General features: G+C 35.6%; 1 long non-coding RNA gene across 1 annotated transcript; it reads left to right on the top strand.

Moving 5' to 3' along the window:
* Positions 1–3,861: 3,861 nt before the first annotated feature.
* LOC110883509 lies at positions 3,862–4,231 on the top strand. Its single transcript, XR_002560494.1, has 3 exons — positions 3,862–3,910; positions 4,002–4,074; positions 4,167–4,231. It is a non-coding gene; the product is annotated as an uncharacterized LOC110883509 (long non-coding RNA).
* Positions 4,232–16,067: the final 11,836 nt, after the last annotated feature.

Here is a 16,067-nt window from a genome sequence, read left to right as displayed (position 1 = left end):
ACATGGAATTGTTTAAACTTATCTTTTGATACGTATGTACCAAAATTGGATACTCGCCTTTGCTTTTACATTGAACTTTATTTTAAAACATGTTGCAGGTTGAGGATGATGAAGCTATGAAATGAAGTAGCATTGATGCCTAGATACACATATGGACGTTTAGGTTTAATCGTTGTATAAATTTTGATTATGTTGTATTGTATTTCCCTTGAACTTGATGTTATTTGATTTCCTTGTAATGTTGACAATTGAATTATGAAATGAAATCGGTTTATTAAATATTGTCACAAATAGCGTTATGATGTCTCTAGCAATCTTCACACTTCCTCTCATCCCGATGTTTCCGCCATTGGTTGGGGTGTGACAGTGACCCCCTCCTCCTTAGTGTAGTTTACGTATTAAATCTATTAACTTGGTTAGTTTGTGTTACTATGAATTACTAACTAGGTTAGACTTGGTTAAGTTATACAAACCTTTGAACTAACTTCAAACCTAACGAGACTAATATAGATTATTTTTTATAAAAGTCAAAAAAAAGAATAAAACTTTTAATTGTATTATTAATTAATTTAATTAACTAAACAAATAAATAACTGTATTTATAACTAAATTATATTAAGGATGAGAATCTTTCAACGATTATATATTTCGCAAACAAAAATTCCGAATTTCAAGGATTAGGATCCAAAATTCAAAACGGGTCGGATTTTGGAAATCAATTTTGACGGATGTTACAATCTCCCCTACTTTAGGAGATTTCGTCCTTGAAATCTAAGAGTAAGACTTTTAAAGATTTAAAAGAAAGAATAGATGAGACTTGATCATAATGTTTTGTTTAAGGAAATTGTTTTCATGAATGCGTCACATAGCATATAGTTTCACATAGCATATAAAATGTCCAATTAGTTTCACATAGCATATAAAAGGTTCAACTAGTTTCACATAGCATAATCATGAATTTCACATAGTGTAACATTCATAATGAAAACATCATAAATTTAGTTTGTTCACGAGAGATTATTATTTGTTTTAGATTGCGATGATAGTGCGATTCGTGTCTCCAAGCTTGAAATGAGAGTTACGTTCAAATATAAAGTTTCATTGAGAACAGCGAAGAGTTGGTAACTACCTCCGAGGTAAGGAAATCACCTCTAGCTCATTGGTGAAGTTGAAAAGTGAGCGGAGCTAATCGTCAAGATAAGAAAATCACTCCTATCTTGATGATAAGCTTCCATTTTTTTTTGGAATATGAGTATTTGCATAAAATGTAGAACAATCCACATGACATACTTAGTTAACCAAATTAACGTATCACTGGCATGTGAATAAACAGGTCAACCCATCGTGTACCGCAATTGAATGACTTAACATGACCTCTCGTTCACGGGTGGTGCACTACTCCTATAGCACTACGCATAGTGCTATACATGTTAAGGCGTGGGTTAAAGGACAAGTTCATCACATAAGAATCACCCAGTAACACGAATCCAGTATAACATACTAGCATGCATGTATTAGATTAAAATGATATATCGTACAAATGTAAAACACATGAAAATTGAGATAACATAAAAGAGAGATAGCATAAAAGAGATAAAACATAAAACATGGATTGTCACGGAACGTAACATAAGACTATTCCAAAGTAAATCGAAGTCCTTTTCGAATTAAGGAAACGTGCTTTGGCCTAATAGACAAATACTCTCATCGAGAAGCGACTAACGATATTTGTCCTTCCAGTTACTACACGTCCTTAATCCATTGGGAAAATCGAAACTTTGGCGAGATTGAAAATCGAAGAGTTGGACTAGTTAACAAGATACGAGTTTCACCTCTAACTTGATAACATCGTACCCTAATGTGGTTGATACTTATCAAAAGATAAGGGTCCACTAGAATATGAAATGGAAATTTCCTTCAAGATTTGGATATCACTCCTAACTTGAGGGTAGATTTCGTGCAAAATTTAAAGTTTAGCTGAATGAAGGTCATCACCAAATGTGGGAGTCACCCCTATTTTGGATGAATCGTTTCGATTGTGTTATGAGAGTGTCTTCAAAGCCTCCAAGTGTGTATTGTGTTAGCCTTAGGAAATGCATGTATATTAAAAGACCAAAGAGAGTAGAGGGAAGCAAATAAGATAGAAGGGAAGTTGTTTTAAACAGCACATAAGGATAAAGCTCCTAAACTATAGGCTAGGTAAAAGCATTCCTACTTTTCCTAATTCCCTATAGTTATGGCTCTGATACCAATCTGGTATCAGAGTATTCCTACTATAGACTAGGGAAAAGTATAACAATTTTCCTAATTCCCTATAGTTATGGCTCTGATACCAATATGTCACACCCTAACCGATGGCGGAAACATCGGGATGAGACGAACAAATCGCTTAAAAGCATCATAACACTATTGTGACAACATAATTTAAATCAAATTTCATAAAGATTCTAAAATGTCATACAAGGTTCAAACATAATCAAAATTGTTTCAACATAATCAAAGCTTTGTTTATTTCTAAGATGAGTTTCTAAGTTCATCCTAGCTTGTTTTCTTGATCACTTCGTCTATCAACCTGCAACATGTATTAAAATAACATCAACAAAAATGTTGGCGAGTATACAAGTTTGATACATAGCATAGTAGAATAAAATGTTTAAATGTGCTCATATCCAACATGAATAACATGATACAAGTTAACAGTTATGCCGAAACGATGTTACTCTATATACTCAAACCCAAGAATACAACGCAATTAATGTTGCCTATCCAAAAAGTTTAGCGGGAGGTTAATATGTTCAACTTAACAATACCCAAAAGAATAGCGGGCGGGGCGTTACAACCTATAGCATATGCATAGTACCATAATTGTTAAGGTAGGTTTGCGAACAAGTTAATGAGCATATAGTCATGAAGTGTTTACATTAGCATCACATGTATAACAAGCATCAAACATTTCATGTGTAATTTGGATAGAGTGTGCATAAATAAAGTTTAACGTGTTTGTGAATTTGAATATGAATACAAGTTGCACCCAAAAGTATTTAAGATAAAAATGGGATCATGTATACTCACATTGATTGCGTTTCGTTTTCTTGTAATAACGCACGAGTAAAGATTGAGAACTCCAAAAAGGACGAATAGGATTACCCTAGATATGGAATAACACAATAACGATCTAATTAATATTTATAGGTTAGATATTACTCCAAATATTAATTAGGCTTCTAAACTAACATCTTTAATATTTATATATAACTTAGTTAATTTGCCCTTTAATTTATAAAAGAAATGAAATCCATTAAAAAGGATTTATGGTTATTATTCACTAAAATAAAGGAAACAAAATGAGGATAGTTTAAGGTTTTTATTATAGAAGGTAAAAGAATTAAGTAAAAGAATATAATCAAAATACTGAAATTGTGTTTATTTCTAAATCTTTTGAATTTAATTAAATTAAATGATTTTCTATAATAACTAATTTTATAAAAAAAAATGCCACGATAGTCCCTGTGGTTTCGCATTTTTTCACCTATAGTCCCCAACTTTCTAAAATTACCTGAATAGTCCCCAACTTTTCATTTTTTGTTCCCGGATAGTCCCTGGGTCTAACTTCAGTTTGTTTTCTCTGTTAAGTGAGTGTGAAATGACAAAAATACCCTTTCCTTTAAAAGGCCAAACCACAGGGACTATCCGGGCATCTTCTTTATTTTTAGAGAAAAACCCCACCACCACATTTCATCTTCAACCTCCACCCACCATCACCCTCCTCCACCCTCCACCATCACCTTCTTCTCAAATGACATCATGATGGTTGACGACGTCGCCGGTGGGATTCTGACGACGACTGACGACTGTTCACAGCAATGTTTTCTTTGGTTGTTACAATAATCTTTTCCGTCTTCTGAAAAAGGTGAAACCCCTTTGCAGATTCTAAAACAAATATAACAAATTCACAGTTGATATATCTTTCATAAGTTTCGTGGGGATTGTTTGTAACCTAGGTTGGTGCTGAGAAGAACCTTCTAGTCAAGGATCATACTCACACTTTTGTAAACAAAGGAGGAGAACTTGGCGGTAATTTTTAAGTTTAGTTCAGAAATTCTTTACTAATTAATAAACGCTAGTTAAATACGTAATATATTCTTAATATAATGTACTCACCGCAGAACTTGATGTTCGTTTTCCTGTTGGATTTATTGACTGTGATAATATCAGTGCACTGTGATAACATCAGTGCATGGTAATCATCAGAGAGACAGAGATGATAAGGGGGTGTGAGGTGACTTGGGTGTTTTAGGGTTTCTTAAAAGAAAATTGTAGAGAAGAAGGTGATGGTGGAGGGTGGAGGAGGGTGATGGTGGGTGGAGGTTGAAGATGAAGTGTGGTGGTGGGGTTTTTCTTTAAAAATGAAGAAGATGCTCGGATAGTCCCTGTGGTTTGGCCTTTTAACGGAAAGGGCATTTTTGTCATTTCACACCCACTTAACAGAGAAAATAAACTGAAGTTAGACCCAGGGACTATCCGGGAACAAAAAATAAAAAGTTGGGGACTATTCAGGTAATTTTAGAAAGTTGAGGACTATAGGTGAAAAACGCGAAAACATAGGGACTATCCGGGCATTTTTCTCTAAAAAAAATGAATTAACGAAAAACCCGGGGCCAGGACTCGAACCTGCGACCTCCGGTTGGGGTTAACACCAATCATCCACTGGTACACTTCATAGTTTTTAAGGGAGTTCTGTTTTTAATTCGTTTTAATGTTGGTTTCAGTTATCTCCTCCATTTTTAAAAAGAAGCATACGTAACAGTTTGACATGAACGCATAATTCAGTTGTTTGTCTGAATCCAATACATTATAGTAGTTCATTATATGAAATTTTATAAGAAAGAGAAAGATAAAAAAAGAATATAATTTGAATCAAAAAAAGATAAGTTATACCGAAACAAATTGACGAACTCGAGACGTTCCGGCGACTCCATTTCTCCGCTGTAACTCCGGCAGCGACTTCTTTCTCCGGCGAGCATGAAGGTGGTTCAGAGGGTGCTACGAACAGTGAAGGAGCTTTGGTTTTATAGAGTTCGAAAACGCGTTTCGTAAATTTGGAAATTTATTGTGATTGATTTGTAACGGTAACACGGAATGATTATAATCCCGGAAGGCCAGCAACAGTTATAAAAATGGAATTGAAAGCTGTCATCTTTAAACATTAAAATGTTTTTAAATCATTTTTAACCTCCGTAATGATTATAAAACATTTAAAGTAAAAGTTCGATCGGTTACAAAAATACAGAAGAAGAGATGATATGTCTGCAAAGTTAGACAAAATTTTCAAACTTTCATCGTGACCCCCTCCTCCTTAGTGTAGTTTACATAATAAATCTATTAACTTGGTTAGTTTGTGTTACTATGAATTACTAACTAGGTTAGACTTGGTTAAGTTATACAAACCTTTGAACTAACTTCAAACCTAACGAGACTGTTATAGATTATTTTTATAAAAGTCAAAAAAAGAATAAAACTTTTAATTGTATTATTAATTAATTTAATTAATTAAAAAATAAATAAAAAATAAATAATTGTATTTATAACCGAATTATATTAAGGATGAGAATCTTTCAACGATTATATATTTCGCGAACAAAATTTTCGAATTTCAAGGATTAGGATCCAAAATTCAAAACGGGTCGGATTTTGGAAATCAATTTTGACGGATGTTACATTTTAGCTCTTTTAAGATATCCTGGTTGTGCCTAGGTCAGCATGTATCTGGATGCAGCAGAAGGACAACCCTGATATCCCCAGATGAAATAACAGTATAAAGACCCACAACCACAGATTTTGGCAATCTATCAACGCAAGATTTAAGGTCATTAAACCACACACCACTGATGCGTTCCCCACTCATACACAATTCATTTATGTTTATATCACATTGGTAAGTTGATTATTTCATGTGTTTTGCCTACTGGTACATCATATGATGAAGCTGCTATCACACTTAAGCAATTTAATTCATTTTCAGTGTGACAGTCCAACTTGCTGATGTACTATCATCTCTTCTTTTTCACACAGTGATAACTCATTTTTGATTTTCTATTTTTTTATGTTTTTGGTTTTTCAATTTTTTTGTATTTTTTGATTTTTAAGAAAGCAGTAAACTATTTACAAAATTCTTATGAAAAACTAGTTATTCAGGATTCCTCATCCCGTTGAGTTCGACTAAATGTTCAAAGCGAGCCCTGTCAAAAGCTTTAGTATAAAGATCTGTCAGGTTATCTAGTGTGTCGACTCGGTGCAGTTCAATTAGTCTCTTTTCAGCACAATCCCGTATAAAATGATGACGTATGTCAATGTGTTTTGTGCGACTGTGTTTCACGGGATTATTTGTTATAGAAATTGTGGCATTATTGTCTATCATAATAGGAGTACGGGTGAAATCCAAACTGTAATCGCGCATCTGTTGTTGTATCCAGAGAACCTGAGAGCAGCAGCTACCCGCAGCAATATATTCAGCTTCACACGTAGAGGTAGATGTCACACCCCGACAACGTAAAACATCAAATCGTGGCGGAAACGTCGGGGAGTGTTGTAACAGAATTATTGTTCCACAACCAAGGTAATTAAAATAATATTTTATTCATCACCCAAGGGTGGAATACATCGTTCAAAACAAGAACCAACGTGTTACATTGTCTTAAGATAGAAGAAAACAAAAGTACATCACATAAATTAAACTAAGTCTAGCTCCATTTTATATCACTAAGGCCCAAGTCCACCCTAGCGTGTCACGATCGTCCTATGCATTAGCTCCTGAAACACATGTGAAAATAGGTACGTCAGCATAAAAATGCCTGTGAGATACATAGGTTTTGTGAAAATAAGATTCATGACTTGAGTTTAAGAAAACGTTTAATAAAAGTTAGTCATGAACCTTGTAAGTTGTTTTGTTTTGTAAATCATTTGAAAAGCGATAATATCAGATGATATGTATAAATAAAGAACAAAGTATGGTTAAATGAATAACCAAGTGAAAATAAGTTGTATAAAAATAAACTGTTTTGTAAAACAAAGTCTTGTGAAAAATATGTTATTTGTGTAAAATGTACAAGTCCAAATTGAATGATTTAAATAATGCTACGACATGTAATATGATACAAGCACTTATATATAGGAAGTACCAGCGGCGTATCCACCATGCTTGTATCATACTACACCCATATCGTTACTTAAGTCACTTAAACAAACCACCAAATGTATAAAGTCCATGTTTAAACCAACCACCAAATGTTCTTGTCTAAACCATTGTCGTATGTTTAAAAGTCCAAAATGTAGTCATGTATGTGTAACAAATGTCATGTATGTTAAGTAAAATGTGTTCATTTAAACCAAATGTAAGAATGTACAAAACAAAGTATTTTGAGTATATCAAAAAGTTATGTTTTGTAAAGTAAAAGCATGTTTTAAATGATACAAACATTTATGTGGTAAGTTAACGCATACATTCAAGCCTTGAGACAGACGGATAACCCAAAGTAAAGGTTATCAAAAGAAATGTTTTCGGATTCAGTCATTCCTTACACCCAAACAAACCTAGGATGTCAGGAACGGGATTTGTCAAGTCCTATGGTACCATTACTTACTACCGAGCAGCGTAGCTAATGTTAATGAATGTATATAAGTCCCGTTTATGCAAACCAAATGTCATACCAAATGTAAACATGTTATATGAAAACAATGTACTAAGTATGCTAAGTTAACATACAAAGTAGAAAAGTCATGTAAATCAATGTGCTAATATGCCAAGTAAGCATATGTAGCACAACAATGTAATGTAAATCAATGTGCTAGCATGCTAAATTAACATACATAGCAAAACAATGTAATGAAATCATGTACTATAAGTGTACAAAAGAATATAACAAGCATATGATTGTGAAAGCAAGAAAGCACGAAAGTAACAAGTAGGCACATGTGTTTCACCCCAAAATGTTTGGAAAACAGTAAAAGAGGGGTCTATGTACTCACTTGAGATTGCTTAGAAGTCGTAGGATAAGCACCAAGCAATGCTAGAAGATCACGGAATCAAACGGCACCTATATAGGTATCTACATTAATAAACGGACCTATCGGAGGATCGGGTAGTGTCACACCCCGACCACGTGGAACAACAAAACGTGGCGGAAACGTCGGGGAGTGTTGGGACAGAATCATTGTTTCATGACACATGAAAATTGAAATATTGTTTTATTGATTAAATGGACTCATTGTTCTAATACAATCAAATAAATACAACTATGATCTTCCAAGTTTTTAAAGTTGCTAAGGCACGAGTCCATCCTAAATGTAGCATATATCAACAATCATCTCAAGACGGCACCTGAAACATGTGTAAAAATAGGTATTGTCACACCCCGACCACGTAGAACATACAAAACGTGGCGGAAACGTCGGGGAGTGTTGTAACAGAATCAATTATTTCAAATCCATGACAAATGAAGTTTCATTTTATTAATCAAATATGGAAGTATACATTGTTTAAACAAGAACCAAAGAGTACATAACATAAATTAACTAGTTCTTGTCTCGTTTTAAGTCACTAAGGCACATGTCCGCCTAAGTATGTCTTGATAGGTCCTATGCATCATTTCCTGAAAACACATGTGAAAATAGGTACGTCAGCATAAAAATGCCTGTGAGATACATTGGTTTTGTGAAAACGGAATTCATGACTTATGTTTTGAGAAAATGTTTAGTCATGAACCTTGTAATTCGCTTTGTCTTGTAAATCATTTGAAAAACGATAAGATCGGATGATATGTATAAATAAGAGAACACTGTATGGTTAAACGGATAACCATGTAAAATGTGTTTGTATAAGATAAGTCGTTTGTAAAACAATGTCTCGTGAAAAGTGTGTTATTTGTATAAAATGTCATTTGTCTCAAATTGAAATGATTCAAATAACGCTACGATATGTAATACCATACAAACACTTATATATAGGAAGTACCAGCAGCGTATCCACCATGCTTGTATCATATTACACATGCCTCGTTACTTAATCACTTACTCAAACCAAACCATCAAGATGAAATGTTTAACGATTGTGGAAATGTTTATGTATAGTCAAATGTCTATTGTCAAATGTAAATCATGTCAACAGATACAACTGGTTTACACGGTTCAATGGTTACAAACGGTTCATATAATCGAAGGGTTAAGACGGTTCACATAGTCAAATGGTTACAACGGTTCAAAATGTAGTATAATGTGTTCATATGCTGGGTGAGCATATGCAACAGAAATGCAATGTGAAACAATGTACTACGTATGCACACAATGGACGTACGTAGCATGAAATGTATTGTAGAGTGCAACGGTTCAAAATGTAGTAAAATGTGTTCATATGCTGGATGAGCATATGCAACAGAAATGCAATGTGAAACAATGTACTACGTATGCACACAATGGGCATACATAGCATGTAATGTAAAGCAATGTACTAAGTACGCACACAATGGGCATACATAGCATGTAATGTATTGTAAATTGATGTACTAAGTATGCACACAACGGGCATACGTAGCATGAGATGTATTGTAAAGAAATGTACTAAGTATGCACACAATGGACATACATAGCATAGACAGAATGAAATCATGTACTATATATGTACTATCGAACATAGCAAGTATATGATGTGAAAACCGGAAAGCATGAAAGTAACAAGTAGGCACATGTGTTTCACCCCAGAACAGTTTGGAAAACAGTAAAAGAGGGGTTCAATGTACTCACCTGAGATTGCTTCGGAGTTCTTGTATAACAACCAGATAATGCTAGGGATCACGGAATATCAAACGGCACCTAATAGGTAGCTACATTAATATACCGGACCAAAATCAGAAGGATCGGATAGTATGCGGGTTCGTAAACCAAACGAGTATGGAGACTCGTGTAATATGGTTTAACAAAGCCTACATACTAAAATGAAACCTAACCTAAGTGCTTGCGACCCATTACGACCCGTTTAGGTAGCTTATGCTACCTTACGCGTCGTTCGCGTAGAACGCGTCTGGAACGCCTAACATCGTGACCACAAGGTATAACTTCGGAAGGTTATAGCTATGGTCACCTAATGTGTTTGGTCGGATCCTAATGATCGACCAAATGGGTCGGGTTCGAAAGTATAAGCGATGGTTTAGATCGCTTACCTTACGACCCTATATAAGCACTAAACTAAAAGTGACGAGCTAAGCATGTTAGGACATGCTTAACTAAGTTTAGAAAACAGGTTTGGCGCCAAAACAAACGGCTTTGATGCTCACGAGTAGTTTGGTTACAAAATATGCAAGAATGCACATTTTGGCCGAAACTACGACTCGTCACTGAGCCTAGATAACGTGGTAATCAGTAGGTATAGTCACTACGGACTATAACCATCGTGATCACGCTCACGTTATGAAGTTCCCTGAACTTCGTGTTGACCATAGGTTGGTCAATGCAGAAAGTCAACAAAACGTTGACTTTCGGACTCGAAAAGCGAATAAAAGAACGAAAGAATACTTACGGAGGGTCCCCGAATGCTAATCTAGATCAAAGAGCTCAGGTATGAAGCAATGGCATCAACTTAGAGCATTTTGATCAGATTTGTGTGGGTTTTACAGCAAAGGGGGGGTATTTATAGGAAAAGTAAAGCCGTTAGGATCGTTTCTCGAATATCGTGCCACGATCCAAGCCTTACACTTGTCACAAAGTTGTGGTTACTGAAAAATGGCCCTAATCCTTTAGTTTGTGAAAGGGCATTGCCCCTTTTGGGTGTTTGAAAGGCCAAGGCAAGTGGATTAAACATTGAATCTGGTCTGCAAGTCTGACGCGCCCCGCGTAAGGATTTGGGCAATCCTTACGCGCCCCGCCTGAGGGTCACAGTTCAGAATTTTCAGTTTTAGTCCCTGCACTTCAGAAACATGCAATTTGGCCCATTTTTGGCACGTTTAAGCCCCGTTAACCTCATTTCAAGGCTCTAAGATGAAGTTAGAGTGTAGGGGACTTGAAATATGCTCAAAAATATTTCGGATGTCGGTTCGTTTGGTCGTACGATCGCGATGTTCGCTTAATTACGACGGAATGCGCATAAGCGCGAAAGACGATCCAAATGACGCGACGAATGGATTTTTCTCATGCCAAACACTAAGGCATAATATAAGGATGCTTACATAAATTTTTGGATGTCCGGATGTATTCAGAACGTAAGTTATGCGCGAAAGTGCAAACTTGTGCACTTTTTGACACTTTTAGTCCCCGAATGACCCAAAAGTTTATTTTAGCATACCAAACCACTCAAAGCCTATTTCTAAGCTATGTAAAGGATATTTATGGTATGTTTAACTTATGGACATCTTCCGGAATGTTTGTTACAGTTCAAATTGGCATACTTTCGCAGTTTGTCAAGTTTAGTCCCTGTAAGCGAATTAACTTGTTTTTGCCATACCAAAGCCTTCAAAACTTATTTCTAAGTTATGTAAAGGTTATTTAAGGTATGTTAAGTATATGATGGTCTTCCGGAGTATTTGTCGCATTAAACTGAGTAGGTTTACGCACTAGTTTGCGTATAATTCCCCAGAAAGTGTTGTAGGATTTGAAATTGAACAAGAACTGATATGTGCAAAAGATACACATATTTATACAAGATCCCAAGTATGAAATACAATATTTCATTGGCTTGGTATTTGTTTGATGGTCGCGGTGACACAGGTGTCACAGGTACGTCAGCATAAAAATGCCTGTGAGATACATAGGTTTTGTGAAAATGAGATTCATGACTTGAGTTTAAAGAAAACGTTTAATAACAGTCAGTCATGAACCTTGTAATTTGCTTTGTCTTGTAAATCATTTAAAAAAAATGGTAAAATCAGATGATATGTAAAAATAAGAGAACACTGTGTGGTTAAATGGATAACCATGTAAAATGAGTTTGTATAAGATAAGTCGTTTGTAAATCATTGTCTTGTGAAAAGTGTGTTATTTGTATAAAATGTTATATGACCTAAATTGAAATGATTCAAATAACGCTACGATATGTGATACCATACAAACACTTATATATAGGAAGTACCAGCGGCGTATCCACCATGCTTGTATCATATTACACCCGCCTCGTTACTTAAGTCACTTACGCAAACCAAACCACCAATATAGAATGTTCATGTTTAAACCAATAGTCCAAGGTTATTGTATAACTCAAGTTAAATGTAAACCATGTAATGTATAAACAAAAGTTATGTATGGTAAGTGAAATGAGATTTCTTAAACCACAAGTAAAAATTGTACAAAACAAGGTGTTTGAATAAATCAAAAGTTATGCTTTGTAAAATAATGTAAGGTTAAACGAATAACCTTATAGTAGCATATTAACAGTATACTTTAGATTTGTAAATAACATATTAAAAATATGTTTTGGTTTGTTGATAAAATGCATCGGTTGGTTCTGTACAATACCACACATGAGAGTATATCAAACTATACTTTTTGGGAGTATATTAAAATATACTTTAAAGGTGCGATTAAAGAATTCATTCAGACCTAATGCATCAAACTACACCTTTGAGACTATAAGGATACCACAAAGGAAATCCCTATTTGGATGGAGAAACAAATTGGTTTCTGACATTCCATGACAACAGGAATGGGGTGTCTAGTCCTATAGCGCTATATCATACTACCAATCGGTCTGGTGAACAAATTAAGTACTATTCCAACAATTACTTTTGTAATCTTTGAGAAATCAGTGTTTAAACCATAGATAGTCATTTAGTTTGTCAAAAGATAAATACTAACATGTATAATCAATTGTACTTTGAAATCATGAAAATAACAGATAGGTACACATGCTTCACCCCAAAACAGTTGAAAACAGTAAAAGAGGGGAACTATGTACTCACCTGAGATTGCTTAGAAGTTCTTGTATGATAACCAAACAATGCTAGAGATTACGGAATATCAGACGACACCTAATAGGTAGCTATGTTAATATACCGGACAAAATCGGAAGGATCGGATAGTATGCGGGTTCGTAAACCAAACGAGTATGGAGACTCGTGTAATATGGTTTAACAAAGCCTACATACTAAAATGAAACCTAACCTAAGTGCTTGCGACCCATCACGACCCGTTTAGGTAGCTTATGCTACCTTACGCGTCGTTCGCGTAGAACGCGTCTGGAACGCCTAACATCGTGACCACAAGGTATAACCTCGGAAGGTTACAACTATGGTCACCTAATGTGTTTGGTTGGATCCTAATGATCGACCAAATGGGTCGGGTTCGAAAGTATAAGTGATGGTTTAGATCGCTTACCTTACGACCCTATATATGCATTAAACTAAAAGTGACGAGCTAAGCATGTTAGAACATGCTTAACTAAGATTAGAAAACAGGTTTGGCATCAAAACAAACGGCTTTGATGCTCACGGGTAGTTTGGTTACAAAATATGCAAGAATGCACATTTTGGCCGAAACTACGACTCGTCACTGAGCCTAGATAACGTGGTAATCAGTAGGTATAGTCACTACGGACTATAACCATCGTGATCACACTCACGTTATGAAGTTCCATGAACTTCGGGTTGACCATAAGCTGGTCAATGCAGAAAGTTAACAAAACGTTGACTTTCGGACTCGAAAAGCGAATAAAAGAGCGAAAGAATACTTACGGAGGGTCCCCGAATGCTAATCTAGATCAAAGAGCTCAGGTATGAAGCAAAGGCATCAACTTAGAGCATTTTGATCAGATTGTGTGGGTTTTTGGCAACAAGGGGGGGTATTTATAGGAAAAGTAGAACCGTTAGGATCGTTTATCGAATATCGTGCCATGATCTTGCCCGTACACTTGTCAAAATGTTGTGGTTACTGAAAATGGCCCTTGGCTCTTGATTGGGTGAAAGGGCATTGCCCCTTGAACGAACGAAAGGCCAACTGCAAGTGGATTCAATGAATCTGCTGTACTGGGGACTCCTTACGGACTGTATGGCTTATGGCTTACGGTCCGTAAGTCCTCACTTTGGCAGATTTACAGTTTTGGTCCCTGCAACTCCAAAACTTGGTATTTGATGCATTTTTGACACGTTTAAGCCCCGTTAACCCCATTTCAAAGCTCCAAAATAATGTTAAAGTATAGAGAACTTAAAATGTGCTCAAAAATATCTCGGATGTCGGTTCGTTTGGCCGTACGGTCGCGATGTTCGGTTAATTACGACGGAATGCGCATAAGCGCGAAAGACGATCCAAATTGCGCGACGGATGGCATTTTCTCATGCCATACACTAAGGCATAATATAAGGATGCTTACATAAATTTTTGGATGTCCGGATGTATTCAGAACGTATGTTATGCGCAAAAGTGCAAACTTGTGCACTTTTTGACACTTTTAGCCCCTAAATGATCCAAAAGTTTGTTTTAGCATACCAAACACCTCAAAGCCTATTTCTAAGCTATGTAAAGGATATTTATGGTATGTTTAACTTATGGACATGTTCCGGAATGTTCGTTACAGTTCAAATTGGCATACTTTCGCGGTTTGTCAAGTTTAGTCCCTGTAAGCGAATTAACTTGTTTTTGCCACACCAAAGCCTTCAAAACTTATTTCTAAGTTATGTAAAAGTTATTTAAGGTATGTTAAGCCTATGTCACTATTCCGGAGTGTTCGTTGGATTAAACTGGTTATTTTTACGCATCAAAGCGCGTATAACCCTCCAGAGGGCGATTTAAAGCTTAAAATCGAACAAGAGTTGATGTGTGCAAATGATACACATATTTTTACGAATCCCAAGTATGAGATACAATATTTCATTGTTTTGGAATTTGTTTGATGGTTGAAGTGACACAGGTGTCACAGTCTCCCCTACTTTAGGAAATTTCGTCCCGAAATTTAATTCTAGAGGAAACTTGTGAAGACAGTTGTGACGGTTTCGCCTTCTAATAGATCCCTTGAACCCTTAAGTAAAACTCGGGGCCATGTTAGGACTCTTAGCGAATTTGTTAACCCTCAAAGTGAATTCCTTGTAATAATAAAACATGGAATTTTGAACTACGAACAGAAGAACGTTTCTTATGAAGACTTATCATAGGAAACTTGGTGTGTGATTGAGATCAGAATTGGGGGAGCATGAGAATAAATGACATTGGTCGAGGTCCGAGACTTCTCCCGTATCATTATTCTTGTTACTAGGTCTTAACACATGATGAAGCTTCCTGTGGCTCCTGTGCACTGAATTCCATAATTATGTAGGCCTCCATAATTACGTAATTCCTTGCACGGTCCGCACAGTCCATTTCATAATGCGTAGGAAAAATTACTTGAATAAACATGAAGCGATTCGACTAGACCACCAAAGGATCCTTTTAATTAGATCAACGAACGATCTTTTTAACTAGATCAACACATGATCTTCTTAACTAGGCCGTCGTACGATCTCTTTAAATAGACCACTTAAGGGATCATTTTTAGTTACATCATCACATGATATTTCTAATCAGATTTTCAAGATCAATCTGTTTAAGCAGACCATTCAAGAGGTCCAATTATAGAATAATACTTTATAACCAGAGGGACTTAACTACAATGTTGAAATCCATTAAGGGTTTAAGATAGTATCTCTGGATATCCTATTATGAATCTCTCGTATGAGATATGAAAGATTCTATGAGGATTTGGATGGATCACATACAACCACAAAACATGTAAGAAAGCACATAAGCACAAATTTAGTGAACTTGATTCTTTATTTTGTTACCTTTAGGTATGGATATTTAAAGCACACTAGGAATCCAACACATGGATTGCATTTGGCACTTTAATGATTTTTAAAGATCTATCTATAAAGATAGAGGGATTCTCAATAAGAGTTTAGCTTTGTTTCTTTAAAGAACGAGTGTTTAAGGTTCTTGGGGAGATTATAAGTGATCATAAAATGACAGAACCATACGAGTAGTTTGTCTTTGGGTTGATATCATAAGGTTGTATCAAGCATTCACACAAACGCATAAATTTTGCAGAAATAAAAACAACAAAT

Source organism: Helianthus annuus, chromosome 6 (genome assembly GCF_002127325.2).
Source record: "Helianthus annuus cultivar XRQ/B chromosome 6, HanXRQr2.0-SUNRISE, whole genome shotgun sequence".
In the NCBI taxonomy this organism is placed as follows: Eukaryota; Viridiplantae; Streptophyta; class Magnoliopsida; order Asterales; family Asteraceae; genus Helianthus; species Helianthus annuus.
The sequence above is the reverse complement of the archived record's forward strand: the minus strand, read 5'-3'. Positions and strand labels throughout refer to the sequence as shown.